Source organism: Balaenoptera ricei, chromosome 10 (assembly GCF_028023285.1).
Source record: "Balaenoptera ricei isolate mBalRic1 chromosome 10, mBalRic1.hap2, whole genome shotgun sequence".
NCBI lineage: Eukaryota > Metazoa > Chordata > Mammalia > Artiodactyla > Balaenopteridae > Balaenoptera > Balaenoptera ricei.
Genome location: NC_082648.1, coordinates 11,012,840 through 11,035,896, shown reverse-complemented (window position 1 = coordinate 11,035,896; position 23,057 = coordinate 11,012,840). Strand labels below are relative to the sequence as shown.

Genomic DNA, 23,057 nt, shown 5'->3' with positions numbered 1-23,057 from the left:
GGCCTTTCACACCTGCTACCTGGTCTTCCAAGTGACTTAGTGTCATCTAATCAACTGCATTAAAGTAGGGGCTGGCTGTGCCCTTCACTGTTTCCTGCTCCAAAGATGGCAAATTCCAACTGTAAGGAGGGTTGCTTAGTTATTAATGTACACCCTTCTCTATCTTACTTGTTTCTAGACTCTGGAGTGGGGGGCATGGTGAGGGCTGTGTCTCACCCCTGTTCTCCTCATAGCACTCAGCCCTGGGTCTGGCATGGGATCGGTTCTCAACTCTTGAGCTCTTTCTGAAGCTGTGCTGTAGAAATTGAGAGTTATGATGGACTGGAGAGAGCTAAGATTTATACTAGTTCCTTTCTGCTCCCATGTAATTTGGCATGTCAAAATTTTGATACACCTAGTTTATTACTGTTCCAGTCATTTAACCGAGGTGCATATAAAGTGCAGTCCAACTCTGCCCAACGGCAGGCAGGTCCAGCCAAGCCTAACCAATGAAATTTGAGCCTTTATAATCCACATCAAACAAACAGCCCCTAAGATATCTGAACCAATGCTCCTTGACTTGTCAAGCTCAAAGTTAGCCTGCCGCCAGCGTTCTTTCATCCCACCCAAAGCAAATGTTATTGAAGTGAAGCTGCGGGATTCATTATTACCCAATATTGACCCAAAGTGTGGACCCTTATTCATCATCCCTGAGCTTCTGCCTCTGGGGTATTCCTGGTGGGAGGTGCATTATTGTGACCCTCAGAGCTTCTTCCTAGGTGGAGCAATTCTTTTTTGGAGAACATTCATTTAGTTCCCCTTTTGGGTGGGTGAGAACCTCCGTCCAGTGCTAGTCAGGCAGCCCCCTCCATTCTACACTTCCCCATTTGGTCTCCTCCTCTCTTCTCTCTCTAAAGGGTGAGGAGTGGGCAGCGTCCTTCTACATGATGGCCAGGGAAGGGGGCATGGGGTGAGGAACTAACTAATGCAGTTCTTTCATTTTAACCTTCAAGACCATGTACGTTAGAGGTTCATAACTGCCAGAAGTGATATCATAGCCCATAGGTGGTGATATCCCATTAACAGTGCCAGTTAATGAGAAGGGGTTTGTGGAAAGGCATCATGCTATATTGGGGAGCATTTGACCTCTGAGCTTTAGGGAGACTTAAGTTTTCATATGAGTTCTACTGCTTACTGGCTGTGTGATCTTGAACAAAGTTAGTTAAGTTCTCAAAAACTTGCACACTTAGGTTCTCCGAAGCTTGCTTTTCTCCTCCATGAAGCAGAGAGAGCAACTGTCGTAGTTTTCAATTGCTGTGTAACAAATTCCCACAAACCTGGTGACTTTAGCAGCACACACTTGTTCTCTCTCTGGAGATCAGGAGTCCAGGCATGTCTTTAACTGGGTCTTGAACTCAGGATCTTACAAGGCTGCAGTCAAAGTGTCGGCCGTGCTGTGTTCTCAACTGGAGGCTTGAGTAAGGAAGAATCCACTTCAAGCTTACTCTGCTTTATTGGCAGAATTCATTTGCTTGTGGCTACTTGCCTGAGGTTCTTGCTGGGTGTGGGCTAGAGGCGATCCTCAGCTTTTAGAGGCCACACACAGGCCCCAGCCCTGTGGTCCTCTCCATAGGCAGTTGACAGCACGTTGTTTGCTTCTTCAAGGCCAGTGGGAGAGTCTCTCCCCCTAGTCTGTGAAGAAGAAATCTTACGTAACATAACATAGTCATGAAAGTGACAGTCACGTCACCTTTGCCATTAACATAACCTAACCAAGGGGGTAGCATCTTATCACCTCTGCCACATTCTGTTGGTTAGAAACAAGCTCCAGGGGAGGAGATTACACAAGGTAGTAACTCAGTAGGAGTCACCTTAGGGAGTATCTGCTGAAATAATATCCCCCCCCACATTCAGTTACAATGAGGATTCAATGAAATAATCTCTGTAAAACATATGAAAAGAATATCAGCTCCTTTCTTCCTATCTGGGAGACACACTGAGGCAGATGTTCTGAGAATCTTAAAGAAGAAGAAACAAAGACAATGGAGAGAGTTGGAGGAGGAAAAATGGGTAATAAAGGAAGGTCTCAGCAAGGAGAGGGCAGACGCTTCTGTTCACAGGCCTCTCATTAGAAACATTACGAGTATTTCTTTGGATTATTTTTTTGTAATTTCAGGGAGAGGAACTTAATCATTAACCCCTTATGATTTACTGCTGTTTCAGGTTCTTGTTTTTTGTTCCGTGGAGCAAGCATTGCACACTGCTCCCTTGTTTATTAGTGAGAATTGTTTGAGGGATTAAAAAAACAACTCCCAGTGTCTTAAGATGACTGACGAGAAGAATACAAATTTCTGAGGCGAAATGATGCTTTCAAGTTTCTTCTAATCATTCCTTTCAAATATACGTCTTTCTTTTTACTCTTCCCCAGACTCCACAACTAGGTCTTTAGATGCCCCCCACCTTTTTCCCTGCTGTTTAAATATTTATTTGTGTAGCACTTGTCTTGCAGAAAAATTCAAGTGAATCAGAGAAATCAATGAATCAGAGGGTAGAAGTGTTAAGGAAGGTCGGGAAAGGGGGCTGTTGACATCATTCCTCCTACCTGGGGGCCGAATCTAGTATTAAGTGGGGGGAAAAAAAAGAAAAGAAAAAAGAAAACTTAAGCCCTGGGCTTAAAAGAAAGAGGAGGAGGGAGGAGAAAGAGGAGGAAAAGGGAGTTGGGGAGAAGAAGGAGGAAATTGTTTATTTCTGTGAAGAAATTAGTACCAAGAATTTGACTTTTAAAAAATTGATTGTTTCCAGACTTAGAGCCAAATATCTTAAAGAAAATAATTGACATATCCCTAGTGTAAGAAATTTAGAATTACTTTTGTCTCCACCAGCTGAGTTGATGATCATTCATCATTGAAAAAGAGACGGTCCTCCATAGCGTGGGGAGGCATTTTAGTTGATTGCTGAAATAATTGATGGTATTTTCTTTTAGAGCATATACTATACTGAGTTTGAACAATAATTTAAGTGGAAGGGGAGCATGCCATATGGAAAGAGTACAGAACTCTGTGCCCAGAAACCCAAGTTCAAGCCCGAACTTCACCACAAGCAAGCTCTGTTGCCCTACACAGTCACTAAACCAGTCTGGACCTCAGTTTCCTCATTTTTCAAGTGAGAATTCTGCAAGAGAATATTGGTTGTTAGTGATATCACAAGGAAATGACAAGCATCAGGGCACCTCACACATACCTAACATTCAAGTATTTGAGAATGCACAGAGAAGGCACACCTAAGCAGATAAACATGCATTTTTGGCAAATAAATTCCGGATGATGGGTAGAGCTAATCTAACTCTTACTTCTTAAATGTATTCAGAGTTGTAATATCATATATAAGTGTCATGGGAAAAGCTTATAATCAAAGAATGTGTGTAGCAGTTTGTCACTGAGAATAATTAGGCCCTTCATCACGAGAGAATCACAGTCTCTCGGACTGGAAGGCATTTACCGATGAGGATACGGTCCAGGCTGACAAAGGTCATGTGACTCACCCAAGGTCATACGCTGAGTGGCAAAGATAGAACTGAAAGCCAGGGCCTTGCCCTCCCCTCCCGGTGCCCCCTTATCAAGGCTGAGGGTGCATATGAGTGATTCCCAGGGAAGAATAGTGAAAATAGGTACTGACTTTTATATTCAAAATACTGAGACCTTTTTAAAGAAAGAAAGTTATGTTTTGAGCAGTGACTTCGATTATTTAATTTGGCTTGTAAGGAACTACAGACTTGAAATGCCAAAAATGTCACAACTTCTACCCAGATAACCCTAGATTCTGAAGAGAAGAGAAGCTTATGTTCTCTAAATATCATTAAGGCGCCTGCACGTACATTTCTTCTGACAAGTAAACACGTAAAAAATGGTGTTGCACAGGGCCCAGTCCTGGATCCACTTCTAGTTAAGACTGTCATCAATGACTTGGGTGCAGCAACAGCGTACTCATTAAGTTCACAGATGAGGCTGAATCTAAAGTGGAGACTAAAGCCTTGGGGGATGCGATTAGAATTGGAAATGACCTCAACAAATTGGACAAGTAATCAGAAACTAACAGGATGAAGTTCAGTTAAGACAAGGGCAAAGGGAAATCGAGGACTCAGAGAAAATAAAGACAAGAAGAGTCTGAGACATGGAAATGGCAGGTCAGGCTGAGAACTACCAAAAGACGCATGGGCTACAGAGGCCTGGAAATAAACACGATGCAGTTACGTCGCAGAGGCCGCCCTATGCAACAGTGCACGTCAGTGTCTCTGTGCGGGGTCCTATGTTTTATGGAAAGGAGAACTATGAGTCTGAAGTTTCTATGGAAGGTTTACCTCCTAGATTGTTCTCCTTAGATTAGAGTTATGTCCACCAAAAAGTAAGCTAAGAGCCAGAGGTTAATATTACTCACAAATTTTGAAAACTTTCAGTTTAAAAAATATCCTCAGGGGCTTCCCTGGTGGCGCAGTGGTTGAGAATCTGCCTGCCAATGCAGGGGACATGGGTTCGAGCCCTGGTCTGGGAAGATCCCACATGCCGCGGAGCAACTAGGCCCGTGAGCCACAATTGCTGAGCCTGCGCGTCTGGAGCCTGTGCTCCGCAACAAGAGAGGCCGTGATAGTGAGAGGCCCGCGCACCGCGATGAAGAGTGGCCCCCGCTTGCCGCAACTAGAGAAAGCCCTCGCACAGAAACGAAGACCCAACACAGCCATAAATAAATAAACAAATAAATAATACATAAATAAATAAATAAAGGTTGCTTCCAGTTGTGCTCTTTAAAAAAAAAAAAAAAAAAAAAAAAAATGTCCTCGCCTTCGTTATCTGGGCAGGTAATGAGTGTGCAGTGAGGTAGGCTCGTTCTCAGTCACACGTCTGGTTCCTGGAGGTGCAGGCCAACCTGGCCATTCTTTGGTCCTAAAGCTCCTCATTCTTCATAGATAATTCAGAATGGTCCAGAGATAATTTAATATCGTTGTTCTTACTGTTCTTTAAAATCAGCTTGTCGCTGAGGTGCCTGAATGTTTTGTCGACGTGCAATATTCTGTGATGTCTAATTATTTCCACACAAGGATGGACCCAGAATAGAGGAGTGTGGATCATGAGGAGAAGTCAGCCGAAGGGAAACCACATCACGGTGAGGGGGACTGAGCTGAGTTGAATGCTGAGCCAGGACCAGAGACCTCTGACAGCCAGGAGAGGAACGGAGAGAAGGCAGGATTCACAGCAGCAGGACAGGAGACAGGGCAGAAGTCCGGGGCATTGTCCCACTTCCATACAAAGCCCTGAACTGCATTTCCACAGATGATCTCATTTCATATTCAGATCTAGCCATGAATGCAGTTGATAATTATACTTTGCAGATGGGAAGACCGAAGGAAGGAGCAGGATGGTTGCTCGTCCGAGGGCACACTAAGTGTAAGCATCAGCTTTCGAACGAGGTTTGTGTGACATCAACACCTGTGTTTTTCAAACTGAACTAATTGGCCTCTAAAAATATAAAAGGAAGAGAAGGGTGAAGAAAAGAACGTGGGCAATTTAAGTGAAAGGGAGAACGATGGAAAGAGAAAATGAGGAGAGGAGAATGAAAAGGGAAAAATAGCAGGAGCAGTGGAAGGGAGAAATAGGTAAAAAATGAAGGGAAAGGAGGCCGCAGTGAAATGAGGCGGGGCGGGGGGGAAGTGTGAAACCCCAGCAGAGGACGCGGCGTGTGTCTGACAAGCGCGTTCTAAGTGTTGATCGAGACATCTTTCTTCCAAGACGTACTGTACTTTTCCAATCTTCCTGGAAGACTGGATCCTGTTGAAAACTGCAGACTCCACAGGAATTTAAGAGAACCTGGTGAGTGTCTATTGGAAAATAAGAGAATGATTTAAAAGGACAGTAAATGGAACACGTGTGGGAACTTGAAAGGAAATGGGACATTGAACATTGAGAAGTGACCTATTAGTGGCCATCAGGTATGCAAAAGCTATTAACGCCGTGACTGCCAAAAGCCACAGGATGTAGCTGGTATTAGGGCAACCTCCTCCTTGTCTGTGAGCACTGTGACAGCTTTTACTGCCTCTGCCACTACAAAACCTTTTTATTTTTATGACCTGAGCAAGGCGCTCTCTGGCACTAGGGTCTGTTGCTGACTGGTTGCCACAGTGTATGAATCAAAAAGCATTATTCCTGAAGTGTTGCTGGGACCTCGAGTAGGATAGGCATGGTCAGAAGCAGACTGCCTCCCCTGGAAAGAACGTGGCTTTGGGAGAGACCACTGGGTTTGAATCTTGACACTGCAGCTTTTGGCTCGATGACCTTGGGCAAGTTACTCAGCGTTCCTGAGCATCAGTTCTCTCCTCAGTACCAAGGAGAAAATATAACCTCCCTAGCTGGGTATGTAGACCTTCCTCAGGGACTGGGAGATTGGAGGTATTCCATACATGTTATCTTTCATTTCCTGTTTCCTTCCCACGGGGTAAACAAAGGGGAAGCGAATGCCTCATCTTCACCGTAGGCTGTCATATGCAGGGGAGCCAAGAGTAGGGTAAGAAGAGGAGTCATGTTCTATGCCCAGCAAATTCAGACCCATCCCATTTCCACAGACAGGGGTAGGATGGGGCTCGCCGCACTGAGGTCACTGGGAGTGCACAGTTCTCTACGTGATGTGACTTACTAGAAACTCCCTCCACTCTCATTTGCCAAGTGCTTCTTCAGTGTTAAAGGCTGACATCTGTGCTCTGTTACTTGCATTATTAAGACAGACCATTTTGAAATGAGAGCTCAAGCACCTTTCCATAAACAGAGATGGACTCCTGCACTCTGGAGACGTGTTTAGCTTGCAAATTAAGGAGACCCTTTCTTGTGCTGTTGACAGAAGACTAGATTGAAAACTATGATCCCCAGCTCTGATTCTCTTTGGCAGGCATGGTTTTTCCCCCAAGATGTTACTTTCTCTGATCAGTGGCCCGTGCCCAGTGATTGCCTCTGCCAGTACCCGTCCGTCCACGTTCATTCAGCGTGTACTACGTGTGCATATGGACATATCTTGGCCTTGGTTTACTCCTTACCTAAAAAAAAAAAAAAAAAAAAATCACTGCGTTCAAAGTCCTTTAAATCTAGTGTTGTCATTTCCAGGTATTGTGGGATACCTTGAACTAGTCTCTTATGAGATTTTTTTTCAGTTACCTTGTAAACCATAGTGTAGAAAACAGGGTCAGGTGAGGCTTCCTTGTCTGGAAAGTTTGTCATGTACTTAAGCCATTGGAGATAGGCTTTTGCTCAGCTTCTTTGAGCAGATATTGTTTATCCCTTTGTTTTCTCTTACATCGTCTTTGGCTCAGGTCAAGGAGTATATAACTCTCACCATCTGGGACAGTGGAAAAATGACAGCAGGTCTCTTTGAAGAGTAGAAGCCTTCCTTTCCACTTCAGTGGGAAATCTAATCTTGTGTCTTTTAAATCCCCTTTGCCGGTCAGGCCTGCACACTTATTTACAGGTCAGTGACATTATTTTGGCCTAGACTCTTAACCAAGCTCTGTTTGAGTTAAACAGTTTACCGATGCAGCATGGACTTTAGTGATTTGGCACCCAGAGTAGAAGGGAAAGGGAAAAGAGTATTTAAATATTTGGTGGGCTGTGTGAACAGGCATCTTAATATATACGGCTTCTATGTGTATGTTAAGGGTCTAATGTCCTAAACAGGGAGGAAAACTAGTAAACCTTTTCATCAGGGTCCTGTTTATGCTTAGGTTATGAAGGATAATGGTTTGTTAGCTTAGGTAAGGCTGTGTGTCATGATTATCGTTATCGTTTTAAGAAAATGCTGACTAAGCCGTGAGCGATTTCTTGCTGCAAATGCAAAATGTATGGAAATTCTGACATTTCCTTTCACTGGTAAATGCCAAAACTTTACTGAAGACAGAACATCTCCTTGAAGAAGACCAACTGATGTCTTTCCTAAGGAAATGTACATAGATGCACAATTAATTTTGTCATTGTCCTTTTCTCTACGTGTATCTTTCTTAATCTGCTCAATATGGGCCATGAGTGTTTTGACCAAAAACAGACAAAGAAGAGCAGGGAGCATAGTTATGAATGGAAATTCTCCCTCCGGGTTTCAACTTAAACCTCAGTTGCTCAGAGAAACCGTCCCTGTCCCCCAAGTCTAAGTAAGCCCCTCTTCTTGTGCATTACTCTGCTGTCCTGCCTTTCCTTGTTAGCTTTCAGAACACATTAATTTCTTGGCCATGGTCTGTATTTTTTTTTTTATTGAAGTATAGTTAATTTACAATGTTGTGGTAGTTTCTGGGCTTCCCTGGTGGCACAGTGGTTAAGAATCCACCTGCCAATGCAGGGCACACGGGTTTGAGCCCTGGTCCGGGAAGATCCTACATGCCACGGAGCAACTAAGGCCGTGCGCCACAACTACTGAGCCTGCGCTCTAGAGCCAGCGCTCCGCAACAAGGGAGGCCACCGCAGTGAGAAGCCAGTGCACCGCAGCAAAGAGTAGCCCCCTCTCGCCTCAACTAGAGAAAAGCCCAGGTGCAGCAACAGAGACCCAGTGCAGCCAAAAATAAAAAATAAATAAAACAAAAAAACAAACAATGTTGTGTTAGTTTCAAGTGTACAGCAAAGTGATTCAGTTATACATACATATATGTATATATACACACATATGTATACCATATATATACACATATATATGTATGCATGTATATGAAAAGGAATCTGAAAAAGAATACATACATACGTATATATGTATATACGTGTGTGTATATGCATATGTATGTATGTATTCTTTTTCAGATTCGTTCTCATTATAGGTTATTACAAGATATTGAGTATGGTTCCCTGTGCTGTACAGTAGGTCCTTGTTGTTTACCTATTTTATATATAGTCGTGTGCATACGTTAACCCCAAACTCCTAACTTATCCCTCCCCACCCTCCGCTATCCCCTTTGGTAACCATTCGTTTGTTTTTCATGTCTGTGAGTATATTTCTCTTTTGTAAATAAGTTCATTTGTATGATGTTTTAGATTCCACATATAAGTGATATTGTATGATGTTTGTCTTTGTCTGACTTACTTCACTTAATATGATAATCTCTGGGTCCATGCATGTTGCTGCAAATGGCATTATTTCATTCCTTTTTATGGCTGAGCAATATTCCATTGTGTGTGTGTGTGTGTGTGTATACACACCACATCATCTTTATCCATTCATCTGTTGATGGACATTTAGGTGGCTTCCATGTCTTGGCTATTGTAAATAGTGCTGCTAGGAACATAAGGGTGCATGTATCTTTTCAAATTAAAGTTTTCTGCAGATATATGCCCAGGAGTGGGATTGCAGGATCATATGGTAACTCTGTTTTTAGTTTTTTAAGGAACCTCCATACTGTTCTCCCTGGTGGCTACAGTCCATGGTCTGTGTTTGCTTGGGAAGGGCAAGCTTATACTCTCCAACCCCTTGACCTGCAAAATCTTCTATGTGTGGATATCTCCCAAATGTATATCTCCAGTCTGGAACTCTCACCTGAACTCAAACTCTTATGCCTACTTGCTCACTGACATTTCTACTGGGATGTCTGAGAGGGCACTCAAACTTACCTGTCCCAAATCAAGCTCTTGATTTTTTTCTATGAGTCTGCTTCCCATTCTCCATGCTTCTCATCATAGCCAGTATTTATTGAGAGCTTCCTATACTCCAGACTCTGTTCTAGGTGCTTTACAGGTATTAACTTATTTCATCTGTATAACAACCCTATGTGGTCAGTATTTTTAGCATCCCCATTACACAGAGGAAAGACTGAGATACAGAGAGAGGTACAGAGAGAACTTCCTGAGGTCACATGGCTCATATATAGCAGAACTGGGTATTAATCTCAGTCCTCCTGGCGTCCACGTCTGCATTGGCTGCAGCCTAATCACGCTTCTGTACAGGGTCTCAGTAGATGGCATCACCGTTCACCCATGGCCCAGGCCCCAAACCTCAGAGTTATCTTTCTCTCCATCCAATATCAAATTTGTCAGCAACTCCTGTCATCTCTATCTTCCAAACATATCTATCTTCCTGAAACTAACCAATTCACACTCCCTCTATTACCACCACCATGGTCAAAGTCACTATCATCTCCTTACTTGACTTCTGTATCTTCTCTTGCTGTCCATAGTCAATTCTCTACGTAGCAGCCAAAGCAGTACTTTCAAAACATATCAGTTCGTGTCAGTGATTTGCTCACAAACCTGCAACAAAGCCTCATTACCTGGTCTATCTGCCCCCGACCCCTCCAGACTCATTTCCTGCCACTCTTCCCTCGGATTCCCCAGCTCCTGCCATACTGGCCGACTTGCTGTCCCTTAAACACTCCAAGGAAGGTGCCATTGCAAGATCTTTGCCCTTGCACTCTTCTGCCTGAAATCCTCCTCCTTCAGATATTCCCAGGACCCTCACTTCATTCACGTCTCTGCTCAAATGCCACCTCTTTGGAGAAGACCTCCCTGACCACCCTGTCTAAGCCCCATCGCATGCCATCCTCTTTCCCACATTTAATTTTCTTAATAGCAGTTCTCTCCAGCTGACATTTTATTATATATTTGCTAACTGTCTTTCTTCCTCACTGAAATGTAAACTTCTGGAGGCCAGGGACTGGATTGTTCACCTTTATCCCCAGCAGCTAGAAGAGCGCCTGTCTCCTGAGTGGTATATATTTGTTGAGTGAATGAATGAATGAATGAATGGGTTAAAGAACAAAAACCTGTATTCTAATTACAGCTATCAATATATGAAAGTTTTTCCTGAGCTTATGTTTCCACCATCAAATGCCAGAGGTGTAAAATACCTTTCCCAGCATAATGCACGGGACATCTAACACATACTCCTTTCCTCCCTGCCACTAGCTGTCTACGTGAAGCAGAATGTCTTACTTAAAGCAAGCAGACGGCTAGATTCAGGGCACCGAGTTAAAGAGGCCATGTTCACATATTTGCCAATCCTTCTGTGCTCACACTCAACCTTTTGATGACTACTTACGTCTGTTGTTTCCAACAGACGCTGAGTGTCTGTTAATTCCAATTAGATAATTATCTTTGCAGAGAAGCAGCAGGGGGGCTGTAAGTCCAGATGTGTGCTGCTTTTCCATCTTCCTCTGTTTCTCCCAGTACCCTGAACTAATAAAATGGTGTCTGGGAAAGTGCTGGCAGGGTAGTGGGTTGGGGGTGGGGGGGGGATGAGATAGGTATCTGTTCTTTGCCCAGAGGGAGCTCTTAAGGAGGGTCTATTGATTTCCCTTCTTTGCAGACGACAGGAAAAAATGCAAATGGCCCTCTCTCCTTTTCCAGTCCCTCTTTAGTACTGCAGACTGTTTCACCATCCTGCTTTTCTCCATGTGAAGAGATTTTTTTTTCTCATATTCCTCTATACTCTGTATTTTTAAATCTCCTTTCAGCATTCATATCCCATCAGACCCCAGAACAAACATTCATTCGGTGTCCTGCCTTACTGGACCTCTCTTGGCCCAGGCATCTGAATGAAATCCATCACTTCCTCGTCAGTGCCAACACTAAAGTGGTTTTCATGCATTGGCATTAAGCAGTGAATTACTGGCTAAAAGGCGGGACAGAAAGACGTCAAAGTAGCATCATTTGAATGTTGCTACCCCTCTCTTGCTCAGTTTCTCCTCCCAATAACACTCATCCCTGGAGTGGACCGTACTGTCTAGTATTCCCTAGCGCTCTAGGAAGATCAAGGAAGTAGCCGTAAGTACAGATAATGGGATCTTCAAAAATTACAAAAGTAAAACTTGATAATGGGAAACAACCAAACAAGACCAACATATATAGAGAAAGCGATTACCAATCTCCCTCCCCACCGAGCCTCACACACCCTCCAACCATGCTTGGTATGGCAGACGCTGTAGCTTTTTACCAAAATGTGTTTGTGCTTCACCTTGGGGTTTACAGCTGGACTCTGTTTTCCAGCTTCTCTTACAATTAGGCGTGGCCATATGACTGACAGCTAGACAATGCAACGTGAGCAGGAGTGATGGGTGCCGTAAAATCCTCCCGCACAAGCTCACCTACGCTCCTCCTGTCTCTCTCCAGCTGGAATGGAAACACCTCCATGGGGCCTTGAACGCCTCGTGTTCAAGGTGCAAGTCTCCGCTGGCCTGGGTCCCCACATAACTACATGGAGGAGGCTTCCCTGGCCACCTCAGTGCAGTTACATGAACTTGAAATAAAATTCTATTGTGTTGGACTTACAACACATTTCACAGGCTATTTGTTACAGCAGTTGGCCCACCATAGCCAATCCACCAGATGTTGTAAGACGGTTTTCAGTATGTGTATTTCTTTCCTCTCCATTTTACTATACAGTCAGCCCTCTGTGTCTACAGGTTCTGCATCCTCAGATTCAACCAGGATTGAATCCAACCAACTGGGGTTGGTTGAATCCGTGGATGTGGAACCCACAGATACAGAGGACCAACTCTGGGACTTGAGCATTCATACATATGGTATCCTTGGCTGGTCCTGGAACCAATTCCCAGTGGATACCGAGGCACGACTATACGCTTCTGGAAAGCAGAGTCTGTGTCGGTGCCTTCTGTGTCCCCGGCAGGGAGTCTCACACAGAGCCTAGCCCAGCCCACGTGATCAATAAAGAGTTGTTGGTCAGAGAGCTTCTCTCTACCTTTTATTCTAGGACGAGTTAAAACATGAGTAGGAACATGGCCAAATCATACGGGTTTTTCATTTTGCTTTGAAATCCATCTTGGGAATGAAGGGTCTCTCCTGTATGTACAGCAGCTCAGAACTGACATGGTCAGCGAAGTGTGACACACATTTTTTGTTATCCATAAATGGATTATCTGCTGTGGCCCGGCTCTTCCATCATCTCAGCATATTCCTCTTGTCAACAGCTGTGTGGTAGGCGATGAGAAGGGCCCAGAGCCAAGGGAAAATGAGAAACAAGTGGGGGAGGGTTTGGGGGTGGGTGCTTGTGTCGCTGGGTGTGAGTCGTGAATACGTTCTGCAAGCAAGGAAAATGTTGATTTTTTTTTTTTACTATTATGTGAATTTTCTTATCTATTATGAGACATAATCAAGAGTTGAAATAGAACTATTAAAGTTAAGACCAGGTAGGGTTCTGAAATAACCCCTATCGTAAGCAAAGATGGAACTTTATCAAAGCAGGAATGTGTCAGTTTGGCCTCACATCTCTTCGAGGGAAGAAAAGGCACTTTATTTCCACCAGTTGGCTGTAGCCAGGCAGGTGACACATGGTAAATATTAAAATCCTCATTGTGGACGGGCATGAGTTTTACCCTGTGGTCCTTGATTCCTTAGAAGAAAACCCCACCCTTCATCCTCAGTTGCAGCGGCCAGTGTCCTCATGAACCTCTTACTACCATCCCCACCCACTCTACTTCCTGCCTCTAAAGACCCAAGTTTGAAAAACGATGGTCTAAACCAGTGGTTCTCAAACTTCAGTGTGCCTCAGGTGTGTTAAAACCCAGATTTCTGGGTCCTACTCCCACAGTTGCCGATTCACAGGGTCTGGAGTAAAGCCTGGGAACATGCATTTCTAACAAGCTCCCAAGTGATGCTGATGGGGCTGGTGTGGGGACCACACTTTGAGCACCACTGGTCTAAATCCCCTCAGCCTCACTTCACGTTAACAAAGGAATCTGCAAATGGGCCCAAGTGCGACAGCCTGACAAGGCCTAGGATGCCGGGCCGTGAGAAATTCCTTCCGCATAAAGCCAGAGCAAAGCTGCTCAGGGCAACTCAGTGAAATGTCACCTACCACCATTGGCCCCCAGTGGCTCTCTCTCTTGCTTCCCCATATTTTTTCCCTCGTTTCCCCTTTAGTAAAATGAAGAGGTCACCATAGATGAGTGGTCCTCCATCCTGCTGCCCAGGAGAATCACCTGGGGAGATTTTTTTTATAATACTGTTGTTTAGACTACATCCTGCAATTCCAAGACTGGGGGTGGGGACAGGACCCAGGAATCAGCATTCTGATAGCTTTACAGGTGATTGTAATATACAGCGTGGTTGAAAAATGACTGAAATCTGTCTAGACCACTTCCAGATCTAGGAGTCTTTGTTTAGCTCCCCCCACCCCCCCGCCACAAATGTGGAGTCTCACCTGGCCTCTCTGTCCCTCCAGCCTCTGCGCAGACCTAACCCTCAAGTCTCCCTTGACTCTTTGCCCTGACCCTTCACTGACTTCTCCCTGTGCACTTTGTATTCTATTTGCTGGGTGGCACGAAGTCACTGCATACCTCATTAACTTCCTCTGCTTAATTGGGCAGAGGACAAGTCCCAAACAACTGCAGAATACATGGAAATTCACTGACAAAAACATAAACAATGAATTAGGAGCGCTTTTAGAACCCCTAGGAAATGTTAACTGTGGAAGCAGAGAAGGACCCATTCCTGGAAAGTGACTTTGACTCGTAAAGTCACACTAGAGCTGGAACAGTACACATTTCATTTAATATTGACTCCATATTATTTATTCCCTTAGGCTGGTCCAACCCCATTTTGTCGTGATCCCGAAAGATTTCACACATACAGTTGGCCTTCCGTATCCGAGGATATGAGTGCTGACTGTACTATGTTATTTTATATAAGGGACTTGAGCATCTGAGCATTCCTGGATTTTGGTACCTTGGGGGCGGGGGGCACAGTCCTGGAACCAATACCCCGTGGAGATCAAGGGATGGTTGTACTTTATATTTACCATAACTCAGGTGAGTACAGTAAATCTCTCTTTCCTAAATAATCCTTTATCCTTTAAAGAAGCAAAATGAGTTAGAAAATGGAAGCAGTGGTCTGCGTGCTTTGGCTTTTCCCAAACACACTTCCATTGCAACCATGAAGACAGTGGCAGTGAAGCTGGTGGCTTTGCCTGCTAGGAATTAGAGGGTTTCTATTTTATTTACCTGAGTAGGTACAGATTTGGAATTTCCACATGCTAGTGGGGTACAACCTAACATCACTTTACTTTTATTCTGATCCTTTGTAACTTGAATTAGAAACACTGGAAACTACTTTTTTTTCTGGACTGCACTTGAAGCTTTAGTTGGTGGAGCCTTTTCAATTCGGTTGTCATCCTCAGTGAGGTGGCTTATTTTTTTTCCCAGTCAAGTGGCTTTAGATGAGTTCGGTGAGGGGCACTGAGGCAATTTAGTCGTTTAATCCCACCATGTGCTTTGGACAGAAATCAAGGGCCAGGGACTGGTGCCTGTCTGCTAACTAATCCTCTGTGTCAGGCATCTGGAAACCCGCCTCCTCTGCCTTGTCTGAGTTGACTAATTAATTAAGCTGTGTTTGTAAACAGGCCTTTTCTCCCCCAGCACTTTTTTCATCATCTGTTTCTTTAGCCGCAAGCTGGTGACCCCATTTAATGGTAAACAACCTGGCCAATAATTTTGCTTTCCTAGGGGCTGAGGAGTTTTCATTTGGAGGCTGCCCAGAACTATACAAGAGGCCCAAGCTTTAGAGGGAGGCAGACAAGGATTTGAATCCAGTTCAGCCATTTATTAATTATTATGTGACCACAGGCAAATGACCTCGCATCTCAAAAGGTCAGTTTCCCCATTTTTCCCCTGCAAGACCTACCACTTAGGCCAGTGTCTGGCATATCCTCAATTTAAATACCTCTAAATAAATTAATACCTTTAAACATCAAGGGTATTTTCTGCTTGATACCACCTTGACTTTGTGCAGGGAATAGTCAGTTTCAAGACATTTCCACACACACTATCACATTTGTCGCTCTTGAACCCCTTTGGGGGAGTTTTGGTAAATGTTGTCACCCTCATATTTTACAGATAGAGATTCAGGCTCAGGAAAGTAAGGGTCAAGTTCCCACAGCTGGTTAGAGCCAGAGGCCGAGCAAGTGTCCACACTTCTGGTCCAGTGCTCTTGCTTTGAGACCAGGTATCCCCCTGGCCTTCAGTGGATGACGTAAAACTAGATTATAAACACTGGAGAGAAAAGGAAAAGAGTTATACGAGATATCCCAAGAGCACCTTGTACAAGAAAACAGTAAGATACCACTGATATGAAAGGTGTTGAAATACCTATTAGAGAAGTACTATTTGATACATGGAAACATGATGACTGTTTAACTTCCGAATTTCCCTCACTGTCCCACCGGCTTTTGTTGGTTCGTGGGTAAATTGCTAGTCATAGTTATTAACTAATTCAACAACATTAATACTTACATTTGGACAATTTGTTATATACATTGGATTCTTCTACCAGCCCTGTGAGATTAGCAGAAGTAGAATATACCTGTAAACATATATACGTAACTTCCCATATTGCTGATAAAGAAACAGAGTCCAAGAGGTTAAGCGATTTGTCACATTCCCAGGACTTGTCAGGAGTAGGGCTGGGCCTGAAATCCAGGATTTCCATCTCTAGGTTTAGCACTATTTCAACAGTACTACAATTAAGAAGGACTTACGTGAGCACTGTACTTATTTATATTAAAGCACTCTAAAGGACTTTGTGCTATTTTGTCTTCTAATTCTATCTCCATGTGTCTTTCTTCTTGCTTCTATCTTCTTCATTGGTTTTGCCAGCTACACAGAGCCTTTTCCTGAGGTGGACATACTTCAATTAACCTCTGCTATGTAACAACAACCCCAAAACCTAGTGACCTGAAACAACTACCATTTTATTACTCGTTATTCTTTGGGACAGTTTGAGTTGGGATAAGCTGGGTGGTCCTTGGGTTGGTTTCACATGGGAACACTCACCTGATGTAGTCATCCGGTGGCCCAACCAAGGGTGGGTAATCCATAATGGCCTCACTCGTGTGTCTAACTGTTGCTACTGGCTATCAGCTGGACCTTATTCTGCAGGTTTGCTCATCCTCAGGGAGGCTGGCCCAAGTTTTTTCAGAGTTGTCAGCAATATGCCAAGAAGGCAACGCCCTTTGCACTGTCAATCATCAGGTCTCTACATGTGTCACATTTTTTGCTGTCCTTTTGGTCAAAGCGAGTCACAAGGGCATGGCTACTGAGACATGTGATTCATTGGGTACCACTAATATAATAAACTACCATAAATGGGTGTAAAAAATAATATCCACCTTATAAGACTACAGTGAGAATTAAATTTGATAATCCACGTTCATTGCTTAGCACAATCCCTAACACATAGTAAAATGCTCAATAAATATTAGTTAGTATTAGTAGTAGAATCACAGTTAGCCGTTATTAGCTGCCAAGAGCAGATTCTCCTTTTGAAATCCCATTCGTTCATTTATTCAACTAACCTAGTAATACTGAGTGCCCATTGTGGTACTATTCTCTATGCTGAGCATTTGGGAAAAAAGAAATAATATTTAGTCTCTGCCATTGAGGAACTCATAGTCTACTGGAGCAGACCAGACACGCAAGCAATTAAATATAGCGTCGTATGGCAAGTTCAGTGACGGAGATTTGCACAGGGTATTTGGGGAGTACCAAAGAGGGATACCTAACCCCTTAACCCAGCCTGGGGGTGTGGTGAGAAAAGGCTTCTTGATACCATATGAGCTGAATCCTGAAGGTTGAGTGGGTTTCATCCAGAAGAGCAGGCGTTTAAAATAGAGAATTACAGCATGAGTGAAGGCATTAGGTAAGAAAGAGAGTAGTGTGCTATTATCAGAGTGAAAGGCTAGGAAATCTGAAGCGATAACCCAAAAAGAAAGCGGGAAGGCAAGAAAGACAGAGAGAGAGAGAGGGAGAGGGAGGGAGGGTGGGTAGGAACGGGAAAGATAAAGGGAAAGTATGGGGAACAAATGTGTCCTCTCCCAAGGAGGTTGGGTACTTTTCTGTAGGTGAATGAGGAGGCACTGACAGCCTTTGAGAAGAGTCGGGATGGGGTCAGATCTGTATTTTAAGAAACCTGGGGCCAAGAAGAGGATGAACTGGAGGAAGATAAGACTGGAGGGGGCCAGGGACCAGCTAGGAGTAATCCAGAAATCCAGGCAGGCATTAGAATATCTGAGAATGGAGGCCAGACTGAGATCCTTTCCTGCCATTTCCACCCTGCAAGGCTGGGGGAAGGCACTTCAGTGAGAAAAGGAATGACTTTAGATATTCTAGTTTAGGATAGCATAGTCCAGAATATTCTGGAAAAAACCTATTTTCTACATACTTAACAAGTGTATGCCTGTCCACAAAATGGACCTTTTCTGGCTAAGGAGGGGTGGTAGACCCTGGACAGTCTTAGAGTGTTCTTAGTAGGAATTCATTTCTCTTTTGCGTGGCCTTAGTGACGTGTGACCACTCTGTTCCATGAATGCTACAAGGGACCTTCTTGGACACACATCTTCACGATTTTTTTCTTTTATCTGTGGTCTAGTCTTTTTAAACTTTAATGCGTTTTCAATGACTTTGATCTCTTCTATTTGTGTTCCCTTATTGCCTCAGTTATTTTTATGTGCCTTATCAATGTTTATGCCTTGTTTCTTTTCATATATATTCACAACCTTATGCCTTGGATTTCCTGGGTGATCACGCTCTCAACTATGCTGCTTCATTGTCCCTGAAAACACATTCATAATCATCAGAGTTTACATTCAGATTTGTGGTCTGGGAAACATTGTCGTTACACTTATGCAATGTGTTCCTTTTCCAGAATCCCTCCCATTACTTTCCTTTTGGCTCTCATGTTCGAGCACCCCACAGTGCTGAAAACAGCTCTCCGCAACCTCACCTGAGAAGGTCCTGCTTCAGTCCTGGGCATTTTTTCTAGCTCCTGAAGATTTGCACGAGAACCCGATTTTGCTTGTTTGGTGGGTTCACTCAGTGTGCAACATTTGCTTCATTTTTCTTACTGTCCTGAGATGTACTTGTTACAGGTGCTAGCCTTATGTATCTAAGATTTATGGGTAGATTCTTGCATATTTTCAAACAACCTTGTCTTTAAATATTAAATACATTTAAAATTCAGAGAGGGGACTTCCCTGGTGGCGCAGTGGTTAAGAATCCACCTGCCAATGCAGGGGACACGGGTTCGAGCCCTGGTCCGGGAAGATCCCCCATGCTGCGGAGCAACTAAGCCCGTGCACCACAACTACTGAGCCTATGCTCTAGAGCCCGCGAGCCACAGCTTCTGAGCCCACACGACGCGACTACTGAAGCCCGCGTGCCTAGAGCCCGTGCTCTGCAACAGGAGAAGCCACCGCAATGAGAAGCCCGCACACCACAACGAAGAGTAGCCCCCGCTCTCTGCAATGAGAGAAAGCCCGTGCACAGCAACGAAGACCCAACGCAGCCAAAAATAAATAAATAAATTTTTAAAAATTAAGTGAAAGATCATGATGGACGATGTAATGAAACTCACCAGGAGGCCAAGGGTAGAGCAAGCAGGGAGGGAGCGGTTCAGTAAAGCATTATTTGAAGAGCAGTATAATCACCTCTGGCTTCCAGAGGTCTCGCACAACAAGCTGGTGCTTTCAGGGTGGTGGCACTGCTTCCACTTAGTGTCTTTTGTCCTGCTGCTGCTCTGGGCCTCTAGGACATCTGATACTATGGCGGGCCCGAGGCACATGGGCTGCCTAAGGAGAACAGGGCGGGTGGGCTATTCTGGATCAGTACCATTTACTGAGCATCATTACTACATGCCTGATACGATTCTTATGTGTCTTTTATCCAATATTTGAGGCAACATAGAGGAGTGGCAAAAAGCAAAGACTCTGGTATTAGAATGTCTGGATTCAGATGTTGTTCCTACCACTTGCTTGGCTTTTGAAACCTCTATATAAGGATCTTATAAGAGCCTTCTTGTTATAAGCTCTTAATCCTGGAAAAGGATTTGTGGAAGGGGGCCATGGAGAGTAGAAAAGGAGATGGAGGGAATGGAAATAACGGGACCTGGCAGCAGAGTTTAGCATGTGGGCCAGTGGGTAAAAGGTACTTTGGTATACTTTGGACCTGCCAAGTGAAACTGGTTACAAGTGGAGACCCTGTGATTGTCCAAGTAACCCCTCCCCACCTCCCCAAGGCCTGGGGGCCAGAAGGGGATGCAGCCACAAGTCACTGTGGGACTTGACAACAGGAACTCTGCTGATTGGCCCTGCCTACACCCCAGAACCTGAGAACTTGAGGGGAAGCCTCCTGCTTCTCCTTGATCCCATGCAGGGGGTGCTTATTTAGGAATGGCGGTGGGATCTGCCTGTCACTGGTGACGCAACCTACTTCCTGGCCCCTGAGATGTTCACAGAAAGTTGGTGATAAACACCAACCACCAGCAGCATCATTTACTCAGGGCTCACCAAGTTCCGGGCATCTTGCAAAAGCATTTTAGATACATTATTTCATTTAATTTTCATCAAAACCTCATGAAGATAGTTGTAGTTATTATCTATTGCCTTTTATAGATGAGATAAACAGTGCATTATGAGGACTGTTTTGATGATAAAGAATAAATATCCAACTTGAATGAACTTAAGCAAAAGGCAGATTTATTATAAGGATACTGGATTGTCTCTCCAGAACCCACGATGGGAACATGGCTGAGCCTCCAGAACACTGATCCTCTCAGGTACCTTGCTCACTCTCTCACTGGGATGTGCTTTCCTCTGGCCACTGGCTTCGTTCTTCTCTCTCCCTTGGCCAGTTTTCTCCTAGGGTGTGAAACATGGTGGCCCACAGCTTCTGGGATTTTTTTTTTTTTCCCCTCTGAGGCATTTTATTTGCATGTATGTATTACATACATGCTAGAAAAAGAATCCAAGGATTTTCCTTCCTGTGTGTTTTCATCTTGCTTCTTCATGGTCCATGATGCCAGATGAGGTTATCAGTACAATGAAACCAGACTGATGGGATGGGAGCAGTTTATTCTGCCATTTTTCTAGATCTTTGAGTGGCATATCAAATCTAGAGTTGAACACTCCACACTTACTTAGCCTGCCTGTGAGGTTCACAACAATTTTCCCCACCCTGTGATCATCGATGATTTCAAATTCGCCAATGTAACCATGCTTCATCGTCACAGTTAGAAACCTGACAGTGACTTTGGAGCACGGCCTAATAAGAACCTGTCATTTGCCTCTCTTTTCGGCATTGTTGATACTCCTGAGAGCATCAGCCGGGACATTCATGGGCACCACTATGGCGGCACGGAAAGATGGCGGAAAGAGCTTCTGATTTTTACATATGATAGCTTGTGCTACTGGGGAAAGACTGACTTAACACTCTTTGTTCCTAAGGCCAAAAATCCCAAGGATTTGACCCAATCGGTCAGGTGCCCTCCCCTCAGCTGTAGCTGGGTCAGAGGATGGACTGGGAGATTTAATAACATGGTCATTCTCAGAGGACCATGTGGTTGGAATCGAGGAAGGGGCAGTTCACAAAAGAAGAGACCGAGCTAAGCAAGAGGGGTGGGGGAGAGAGTGAGTTAGGGGGTCAGGCAGAGGATGGCTGGTTGGTAGACAGAATAGCAGTTATCCACAACCCAGAACTTAAAAGGTTAGGTAGCCCCTGCCGAGTCACACGCAACCAAAGCCAGGACTCAGTTTAGGCCTTTCTGACTCAAAGCCCTGCATTTAACTAAGATGACAAATCAGAATGAAGTAGTGGAGTGAGTGAATGTATGAATGCACACATCCATACGTGCATGCATGCGTACAGTCACGCATACATATGTAAATACCAGTGAAGACCTTGCCAAGCCAGGGCTCAAATCCAGGAAGTCACATTCAGAACCTTCAGGCATTGTGCACTTGTGCTCTATCCTTCCAGTTTGCAATCAGAGGATAAAGGTAGCAATGAGAAGGGAACTTGATGAGGAGCGATGTCCGTGACTAAAGCCTGTAGCCCGGTGCCCCGAAGCAGGTTGTAACACCACCCGCATCCATCAGTCAAGTCAGGCAGTCAGTCAGCATCCCAGCCCTGCTGAGCTGGGTTCTGGAGCAACCTAAGCCCTGGGCGTGTTGCACACATGTCTAGAGCCCCACGATACAGGAGGAAGTTGACTCAGAGGAGGTGGGACCTGACTTGGTGCTGTTTAGTTCCAGAGGTCTCTGCCTGGTCCCACATGTCCCAGAGGAGATGGCCCAGGTCTCAGTCTTGATGTTCAAGAAGAGGGCCTTTTTTGGAAAAAATTGGATCAGAGGACAAGGTAGATGGGGCTCCGCTCTCAGTAACTGAGCCCCTCTGAGTCCCAGAATGGACTCCGAGGACTGCTGTCCAAGGATGGGGAGATGGCTTGGGAGGTTTCAAACCCTCGGGCCAGGAAGGCATCAGATACTCCAGGAAAACATGTTCAATCTTTCAGCTTAGTTGAGCCTGTTGAGCAAACTATTTACAATATGCTCTGACCTAAAAGAATTACTACGCTTTCTAAACTAGCCATCTTGCCCCAGGGAGGGGTTTATGGGAGAGGAACACCTGGCTCGGTGGCATTCGTTGGGTTCAAGGCCTTTGGTAAATCTTGAAGGGTCGTAGCAATTTTACTCTCGTGATCTCTGTTTTTATTTGCGCCTGAATGAAAATATTGCATGGAACCGGAAGAATGGCATGGAGTTTAGTCTGACATTTTGAAACAGATCGCGTTAAGAGTTTGAGAAGTTGGAGTTGGTTCTGGGAGGAAAGTAGGCACACTGAGAGTTGCTGTTGTTGGTAGTAGGAGTAACAGTAACAGCAAGGAGGGGAAGGAGGAGGAGAAAAAATAGCAAATACTGCTTGCATAAAACTACTGCGTGCCAGGCCCGGAGATGAAATAACTCACCAAAGGTCACACAGCTTGTCTGTGCCCTGCCTCCTACTGCTACTATCCTGCCTGTGCCCCCCACCCTCCATGGACTCCAGTTGACACTTGCTGTAAAGTCTTTAGACACAGCCGTCAGTCCCAGCTTCTGGGAGGCTTAGGTGACTGCGGGGAGGCCGTGGAGCTGCAGCAGACCCTCTTCTCTCGGATCACGGCAGGGGAGGAGTAAAGAGGTCAGAAATATTCTCTTGGCAACATGGCACAGTGCAAGAAACACGGGCTTCCAGAGTCAAACAGATCAGGGATGATGTCCTGGACCCTCAACGAGCCTCAGTTTCTGTGCCTCTA

The 23,057-nt window shown here is 44.6% G+C and overlaps 1 protein-coding gene and 1 pseudogene across 1 annotated transcript in view; one reads left to right on the top strand and one right to left on the bottom strand.

Annotated features, from left to right (window-relative positions):
- GRIN2B (glutamate ionotropic receptor NMDA type subunit 2B) overlaps positions 1–23,057 on the top strand; it is a 412,485-nt gene that overhangs the window by 331,081 nt on the left and 58,347 nt on the right. The gene's annotated exons all lie outside the window — the stretch shown is intronic.
- On the bottom strand, positions 20,719–21,114 carry LOC132372418 (small ribosomal subunit protein uS8-like; annotated as a pseudogene).